The 9,510-nt window shown below is 45.0% G+C and overlaps 1 non-coding gene across 1 annotated transcript; it reads left to right on the plus strand.

Annotated features, from left to right (window-relative positions):
• The first annotated feature begins 8,952 nt into the window (after window positions 1-8,952).
• Window positions 8,953-9,144, plus strand: LOC116973832. Its single transcript, XR_004412140.1, has one exon. It is a non-coding gene; the product is annotated as a U2 spliceosomal RNA (small nuclear RNA).
• Window positions 9,145-9,510: the final 366 nt, after the last annotated feature.

Here is a 9,510-nt window from a genome sequence, read left to right on the forward strand (position 1 = left end):
ATGGCACAGCGCTGGGTTGAATGCTGGGAAATGGCATTAGTGTAGAAAGATAACAATGCCCCTAGCACTCACAATGGATCAAGGGGCCAGTTTCTGTCTTAGCGCATAGAATCATACAGCGTGGAAACAGGCTCTTCGGCAAGGACAATGTGCAAGGCAATGTGCTAGAAGACACTGCAATAAAGATGAAACAACCTCATGAAGAGTCATAGTCAGAGTCTTACAGTGTGGAAACAGGCCCTTCGGCCCAACTATTCCACACTGACCAACATGTCCCATCTATACTAGTCCCACCTACCTGCGTTTGGCCATTATCCCTCTAAACCTGTCCTATCCATGTATTGTCTACACTTTTCTTCAAGGTTACAACAGTCCCTGCCTCAACTACCTCCTCCAGCAGCTCGTTCCATACACCCACCACCCTTTGCATGAAAAAGTCACCCCTCAGATTCCTATTAAATCTTTCCCACCTCACCTTAAATCCATGTCGTCTGGTTTTCGATTCTCCAACTCTGGGCAAGTGACTCTGTGCCCGAATATTATAATAAGAGATCAGTTTTAAGAGGTTATCATTATGAATTGTTCACAATACACCACACAAACAAGTAAAGAGCTTTTCCGTAACACTTTGGTAAGGAAATAGTATTCGAAATCACAGATTTGCTCATTCAATTAACAGATTGTGTGTTAAACAATATTTTACAACTTTGGGAATTTTCAATAAATACCATGCTTCAATGTACAATAAATTTGTCTGGATTTATATAATTCATGACAATGGGTCCCTTTCAGTATTAAATATTTTTATAATGCACAACTTGCGAATATTGATTTTATACAACAGTTTATCATAACTGGCATTACTGTGGGAAATGTTTGGCCTTGATTTTAATCACGAGAGGTTAAAAATAGCAGAAACTGACAGAAAGACATTTTTTTGATCTGTTTTATTTTAAGAAAGGAATCGGGTAATAAACATTTCTGTTTTCAAGAGGTCAACAGTCACATACAAAGAAGATTGACTTTGTACTAACTGGGGCACAAAATTCTGGAGTAACTCATCGGGTCAGGCAGCATCTCTGGAGAAAATGGATGGGTGATGTTTCGCCTGGGGACCTTCTTCAGACCGAGGTCCTGACCCGAAACAGCATCCATCCATTTTCTCCAGTGATGCTGCCTGACCGGCTGTGTGCATTACTTTTTAATTACGTTGTACTAATTGGGGTTGCTTTATTGAGACCTGATCAACAATCCTGATGAACCATCAGACTTCTGAACGGTCCTTCCATAAGCTGGGGTGCGGTCCCAATTCTCATTGTGGACATTGGACATTTTCTCTGCAAGCATTAGACTACATTGCTGAGAAACTACATTCTGCACGCTGGTACCTTTCTCTTCACACTTCCTTTTGTACTTGTAGAAACGAGGAACTGCAGATGCTGGCTTACAAAAAAAAAGCGCTGGAATAACTCAGCAGCTCAGGCAACATCCCTAAAGAACATGCATAGTTGACAGTCTGAATGAGTGTCCTGACCCAAAACATCAGCTATCCATGTTCTCTAGAGATGCTGCCTGACCCGCTGAGTTACTCCACACTTTCCGTCTGATTTTGTACTTGTGTTTGGCTTCATTGTGTTCATAGTATTAACTGATTTGATTGGAAAGCGCACAAACAAAAGCTTTTCACAGTGTAGGAAGGAACTGCAGATACTGGTTTACATGGAAGATAGAGAAAAAATGCTGGAGTAACTCAGTGGGACAGGCAGCATCTCTGGAGAAAATGGATCGGTGAGGTTTCTAGTTGTGACCTTCTTCAGATTGTCCTTCTTTTGAAGAAGGTCCTGACCCGAAACATCACCCATCCATTTTCTCCAACAATATTGCCTGACCCGCTGAGTTACTCCAGCAATTTGTGTCTATCTTCCATGCAAACCAGCATCTGCAGTTAATTCCTACAGAGAACATGGATAGGTGATGTTTTGGGTTGGGACACCTCTTCAGACTGATCAGTTTGAAGAAGGGTCCTGGCACGAAATGTCGACAATGCACGTTCTTTACGGATGTTGTCTGACCTGCTGAGTTACTCCAGCACTTTGTTCCTTTTTGTGTCTGGCTTTTCACTGTACCTGGGTACAATAAACCTAAAGAGGAATTGAACTGCTGTGTGACATTGGTTTCTTCCAGAGGAGTTCAATCTCTGTACTGGTTCACATGTTGAACCCTCCATCCCTCACAGCTCACAAAATAAATCATGGCCTTTTTTTTAGCTCGTTACAACAGTTAGGAAAATAAATGTGTTCTAATACTTCAGATGCCAGCAAAGAGTTAATATTAAGAAAAATAATAGATGAAGCTCTTGCTTTGTCTCTAAGTATTTCAAAAATCTGACCCTTGAAGATTTTCAGTGACACTGGCCATCTGATGACAAGCTGATGTTTTTATATGAGTCAGGTCCTGGGGGACACGGAATATGCTGAAAGTGTACGTTGGAAAACATCCAGTGTCCACAAACAGGTTTTCATTGTGCTTTGATGCCAATTACATTTGGGAGAACGGAAGATATGTTAGAAAATCAGCTTGACTCTTCAATCATTTCTTCCTTTCCCAAGAAAGAAAGCAGGCTCTGTACAAAGCTGCAAAGAGACCGCATACTGTAGGTGCACAGCTATGCCCCGGTGCACAATAATCTGTTATCGCAGGTGGCTGGGCTCAAAGCACTTCCGTATTCTGAGGGAAAGATCATGCCACATCTAATCATATTGCTGATTAACTGCAGAATCCCTTTATTTAGTTTAGTTTTGAGATACAGCGCGGAAACAGGCCCTTTGGCCCACCGAGTCTGTGCCGAGCCAGCGGTCCCCGCACATTAACACTATCCTACACGCACTTGGGACAATTTTACATTTACACCAAGCCAATTAACCTACAAGCCTACACGACTTTGGAGTGTGGGAGGAAACCGAAGATCTCGGTGAAAACTCACGCAGGTCACGGGGAGAACGTACAAACTCCGTACGGGCAAGCACCCGTAGTCAGGATGGAACCCAGGTTCCTGGCACTGTAAGGCAGCAACTCTGCCACTGTGCCACCCTATGACCCAGGCAAAGTAAATGGAGTTAACTACTCTGATTGACTGCCCTTCATTGAGTCAATGTGGCCTATAAGCAGGCACTCTACAAGGCATGGTAACAACAGTGCAAAAAACACAAAGAGTTGGAGTCACTCGGCAAGTCAGGCAGCATCTCTGGAGAAAAGGAAAAGGTGACGTTTTGGGACAGAACCCTTCGTCAAACTCTTTATTAAACTTCTCTGTAGAACATGGATGAGCAAAGTGCCCTTCTTTGAACTGATTGTAGTGAGGGGCAGAAAGATGGAGACAACCATGGTTAACAATAGCATGGTTGGTGTAAACGTTTTTGACATTGAAAGAAACCATCTTATCATCAATATGCCATACGTGTTATTGTTACACATATTCTGTTATAGAGTCATAAGAGTCTTACAGCGTGGAAACAGGCCCTTCGGCCCAACTAGCCCACACCGACCAACATGTCCCATCTATGCTATTCCCAGCAGGCTGCATTTGTCCCATATCCCCCTAAACTTGTCCTATCCATGTACCTGTCTAGATGTTTCTTAAATGCTGCAATAGTACCTGCCTCAACAACCTCCTCTAGCAGTTCGTTCCATACAAGCACCATTCTTTGCATGAAAAGGTTACTCCCTTGGGTCCCTATTAAATCTTTCCCCCCTCACCTTAAACCTATGTCCTCTGGTTCTCGATTCCTTTACTCTGGGCAAGAGACTGTGTGCGTCGACCAGATCTATTCCCCTCATGGTTCTGTTATTGTAGGAAGGGTCGGATTCTACACGGCAAGATTTTGTTCTCCAATGTACTTTGTTATTTAAAGCAAATATTAATGTCTTAGCGCGTAAATGATGATCAAAAATCTTAAAAATGGGATAAGGGAACCCTCATGAGGGCTACACAATGGCCTAGAAATTCAACAGTTTGCTGCTATTCACACAGTGATATCTGAAGAATGGTCTCAACCAGAAATGTCACCCATTCCTTCTCTCCAGAGATGCTGCCTGTCCCGCTGAGTTACTCCAGGGTTTTGTGTCGATCTTCCATTTGGACATGTTGAGTGTAAGGTGACGAGGACAAATCAAAGAGTGGAGGTGGACACAAAATGGTGGAGTAACTCAGTGTATCAGGCAGCATCTCTGAAGAAAATAGATGCATGACATTTTGGGTTGGACCCTTCTTCAGACCCGCAACATCATCTATCCATTTTCTCCAGAGATGCTGCCTGATCCACAGAGTTACTCCAGCATTTTGTGCCCATCTTTGGTATAAACCAGCATCTGTGGTTCTTTTTTATTACATTAGTGGCCGATTAGGAAAAGTGGAGATGCAACGAGACCTGGGTGTCATGGTACACCAGCCATTAAAAGTAGGCATGCAGGTGCAGCAGGCAGTGAAGAAAGCGAATGGTATGTTAGCATTCAGAGCAAAAGGATTTGAGTATAGGAGCAGGGCTGTTCTACTGCAGTTGTACAGGGTCTTGGTGAGACCACACCTGGAGTATTACGTACAGTTTTGGTCTCCTAATCTGAGGAAAGACATTCTTGCCATAGAGGGAGTACAGAGAAGGTTCACCAGACTGATTACTGGGATGTCAGGACTTTCATATGAAGAAAGACTGGATAGACTCGGCTTGTACTCGCTAGAATTTAGAAGATTGAGGGGGGATCTTATAGAAACTTACAACATTCTTAAGGGGTTGGACAGGCTAGATGCAGGAAGATTGTTCCCGATGTTGGGGAAGTCCAGAACAAGGGGTCCCAGTTTAAGGATAAGGGGGAAATCTTTTAGGACCGAGATGAGGAAAACATTTTTCACACAGAGAGTGGTGAATCTCTGGAATTCTCTGCCACAGAAGGTAGTTGAGGCCAGTTCATTGGCTATATTTAAGAGGGAGTTAGATGTGGCCCTTGTGGCTAAAGGGATCAGGGGGTATGGAGAGAAGGCAGGTACAGGATACTGAGTTGGATGATCAGCCATGATCATATTGAATGGCGGTGCAGGCTCGAAGGGCCGAATGGCCTACTCCTGCACCTATTTTCTATGTTTCTATGTTTCTATTAGGAAAAGAGTAAAGATGGACATTCACAGACTGCATTAACTTAAGAATCAAAATTCAAGAAAAACAGGTTCAATCTGGACTATGGGTGCTGTCTGTATGGAGTTTGTACCTTCTCCCCGTAACCACGTGGGTTTTCTCCAGGTGCTCCGGTTTCTCCCCACATTCCAAAGACGTACAGGTTTGTAGAATAATTGGCTTCGGAAATAAAAAAATAAAATTGTCCCTGGTGTGCAGGATAGTGCTAGTGTCCGGGGATCACTGGTCAGTGCCGACTCGGTGGGCCGAAGGGCCCATTTCCTCGCTGCATCTCTAAACTAAACTAAGCTAAACATGAGCTCAGCTTAGCTGAGGAAGAGAGGGATATGCAAAGTGTTTATTTTAAAGGAATATGACGCCTGTCATTTTAAGATTTCAATGTGAAATAAAGCATTGCAATGAGTACAGCAGGTAATCTGAGCTGTTTGAATTAGAAGCCAAAAGCCGTAAATGGTTTTGAATATCCTGCAGACAGCCAAAGGTGAGAAAAATGACAAATGTAAGAAAGATGCCGGCATTGATTGTTAAAGTTTGCCAGAATGAAAAGGCTGTCGGTGACAAGGGAATTAAACCGGGAGTGTATCTGAATATTCTTTCAGCACTGAAGGGCAATGAATTAACGCCAGAGCTCACCACTGTATTCATTCCATCGTATTCCAACCTTTCCATCCCATAGTGGCACTGTTTTCTCATCTGTTTTTGATTCCTTGAGCACTCTGTACTAGTTTATATAGGTCTCCCGTGTTTCCATGACAACATACATTTTTCCCTGGCTAAAATTATGGATAAATTATGTCACAGAGGATTTGTATCTCCTGGGCTTTACATAACATAAATAGAAGATGTGCCTCCGGGCATTAACCACAACTAAGGTTCAACTCATCCACCGAAAAAAAAAATCATAAGAAATTCAGAATTTTATCTTTTGAATAATCTGGCTTGAATAGCCAGGTTATAAATGAATGCATTTCAGATTTAGCCATCTGCAGCATGCATCTTCCACCATACAGCTCCCTCTATCTACACACAGGCATAGCTTGTTTCAATTAAACATTTCTATTCACAGAGAAAATGCATTAAATACGCCGTGTCCCCAAAATCACAAACACATTTTTGATTAAATGCCATTGTGATGCTGTTATACGATGCATGGAGAATTCTTTCTGTCTCTTTCTGAGAACCAGAGGACATGGGTGTAAGGTGAGGGGGGGGGGAAAGATTTAATAGGGATCTGAGGAGCAACTGTTTCACGCATGGAATGTGGACGGAACGCACTGCGGGAGGAGGTAGTTGAGGCAGGTTCTATCGCAACGTTTAAGAAACATTTAGACAGGCACATGGATAGGACAAGTTTAGATATGATATGGGCCAAATGCGAGCAGGTAGGACCAGTGCAGATGAGGCATGTTGGTCGGTTTGGGGTAGTTGGGCCGAAGGGCCTGTTTCTGCTCTGTAAGACACTATGACTCTACGACTCTTCATGGTGTTGTTTCATCTTTATTGCAGTATCTTCAAGCACATTGCACTGTGCTGGCAGCAGACATAGGACTGTTTGGTCAATTTTTGTAACTTTGTCGGCACCAAACATGGCAACATTTGTGTACTGCCTATGTGAGGTCTGCTGTATGATTTTACTTCGGAGTCACGTGAGTGACTACGTGAAGAACCCGCTCAGTGCGCAGGCGCGGCATTACGCCAGCAGTGCAACAGCGGCAGCGGGAGCTAGGCACTCCCGCAACAGATGAAACGGACCGTCAGGTGAGTATCCTGAGGTCGGGTTTCTTTTACAGGGGAGCCCCTTTTTCTGCTTGTGTTTTACAGGCAGAGAAAAAGGCTCTGGAACAAAACTATCCCCCGTTCGAGGAGGAACGTTTCCCGTCGGGGGGAAGGGGGGCAGCAACAGGCGGTAGGAGCGACCCGGTGTTCCTCTATTCCCCGACACCGTGCCGAGCCCAGCCCGCTAGCGGGCTGGATGTATAGCCACCTGAAGAGGCATCCGGCAGGTGTTCCCGATTTGGGACGGGACGTCTCTCCACCCGCACGGGGGGAGAGAGAGCCGCCTGAGCCGCTGGAGCGGCTCTCGGAGCAGGTGCCTGCGAGACGCGCTGCTTGAGGGGCGCTCTCGCTACTACAAGGCACAAAAGCTCCAGAAGAAGGCGGTAGGAACATTTAACCGGGCGTTCCGCTATCCCCACACCGCGCCGAAGCCAGTCCCGCTAGTGCCTGAGCTGCGGGCTGGATGTCTAACCATCCGAAGAGGCATCCGGCCGGTGGCTTCCGACTTGTCGGAGGGGACGTCTCTCCACCCGCAGGGAGAGAGACAGCCGCCTGAGCCGCTGGAGCGGCTCCTGGAGCAGGAGCTCCTGCGAGACATGCTACGTGAGGGGCAGTCTCGCTGGAGGGTTCAGGCATACCCTCCACAGTGCCTAGGCACTGCCCATCGCTTCCTCCTTAGTGTGGTTAGCTTTGGGGTGACCAGTGGCTGGGCTGGTCATGAAGAGGGGTCACTGGCTGAACAATATCGGGAGTATGCTTGAGGTACAGGATCAGGAAGAGCTGCTGGGTGTGGCCGCTATGTGGCTCCACCACTAGCGAGATGGCTTTTCAGTCTCAACTGATGGCCAGCTTACTACCTGTCTTTTCCAAAAAACCTCTCCAAGACAGGTAGCCATGAGGCGTTGGTTTTATCACGCCTCCCCTAAATTGCATTTACTCAAAGTGCCCGCCATTATTGGGGGATACATTGAGCAGCGCGTTTAACCTAAATATTTTAAAAATGCATTTGGTACCCTGACGTCGGCTATCATGTCCACCTGCTCATTCCAGAAGGGCAGGGTAGTATGGCAAAACACCTGACCCTACTGTTCAACGGTATACCTCATAACTTCTGAAATGAACTCACAAACCTGCCCTCAATCTATGAAATTAACAGGACTATGAGAACGCCGACCTCATAAGCACAGATCCTGCTACCTGGCACTTACCAAACCAGTCCTAAAAAACTGGACGAAGTGTTCAAACTATTCGGCACAAGAGGGCAGAGTCTGGAATGAGCACCACACTAAACCAGACAGCAGTACCTCTACGTGTCCACCAGGGGCGTCTGCCTCATGGTACTGGTGAAAGCTCGGGGCCTGCATGCCAAACCTGTAGCATTTTAGGCCACGGCCCAGAGCAGGCCCCAGGGGAAAATGTGCCACCCCCCAACAAACATCGTCCCTACAAGAACAAGGAACCAGAAACCGAAGAAAACAACAATGAAGACAGATAAGTATGGTTCCTACCATCACATAAAGGTTAAGGATTGTACTAACAAGGGGTGGATGAATCACGCCTGGTTAGGAAGCTATCACTCTTGGTAGTTATATACCAAAAAATAAATACAAGGGGAATAGAATTAATATCTTGCCACCAATTCAGCAAGCACCCCAAGTGGTCTACCCTCCCACGATGGTGAATGTCGCACCATCGTTGATAAACCACTTGAGTATTTCACCAGGTATACCCATTCATGGGATTTGTAACTACTACCATGGATCCAAGGATACTTTATGGTAGACATCGACCTTGAAGATGCACACTATTCAGTACCTTCTCATATAAGTGTCGGATATACCGCAATTACCTGGATGGAGTAACCATGATGAGCGTTGCGGCATTTAAGTCAAAGTTATCCAGAATCAACTAGCCCTGACACTTAGAAACATTCCGTCATGGCATGTCTATATATTAACGACAAACTATCCTTGGATACAGCTTTAGCTGCATCGCTTCTCGGCCTTTTGGCTAAGATCAAGTGTAGTATCTGTTCTTATCAGTTTAATAATCTGATACGTCCCTTATCTAGGGACCATATATTAAATTGAATTTTGGAACAGGGAGATGGAATAGGGGCTTGCTCCGTCCACTCCACGCATCGACCCAGTATTGCAGTGCCTCTGGGAACGGTGCACAAAATATATATCCAGATATTTACGTTGACCATCCACAACGTTGTTATCTGGTATTCATTAAGACTATCAGTCATGGTGCATTAACCACCAATCAACTACGTGGCAAAGTAATTGGGATATAGCAGCATTACCAGCTACTGAACTTTGTACCTTTCCTATGAGCTGAGATACTAGTGTTCAAAACTATCTCCATACCTGTAATATGGGGGCAAATGGATTAATCTGTAGTGTTATCATGGAATTTATCGGCAGGAAGGATTATGGTTGTACACTTCCACCTGTTTTGAGTAACATCTTATGTGTCCTGATGTGTTACTGAGCTTGTAATACTTAATGCCAATATGAATTGACTTAAACATGTTATATATTAA

The sequence above is a fragment of the Amblyraja radiata genome, chromosome 5 (genome assembly GCF_010909765.2).
Source record: "Amblyraja radiata isolate CabotCenter1 chromosome 5, sAmbRad1.1.pri, whole genome shotgun sequence".
Taxonomy (NCBI): Eukaryota; Metazoa; Chordata; class Chondrichthyes; order Rajiformes; family Rajidae; genus Amblyraja; species Amblyraja radiata.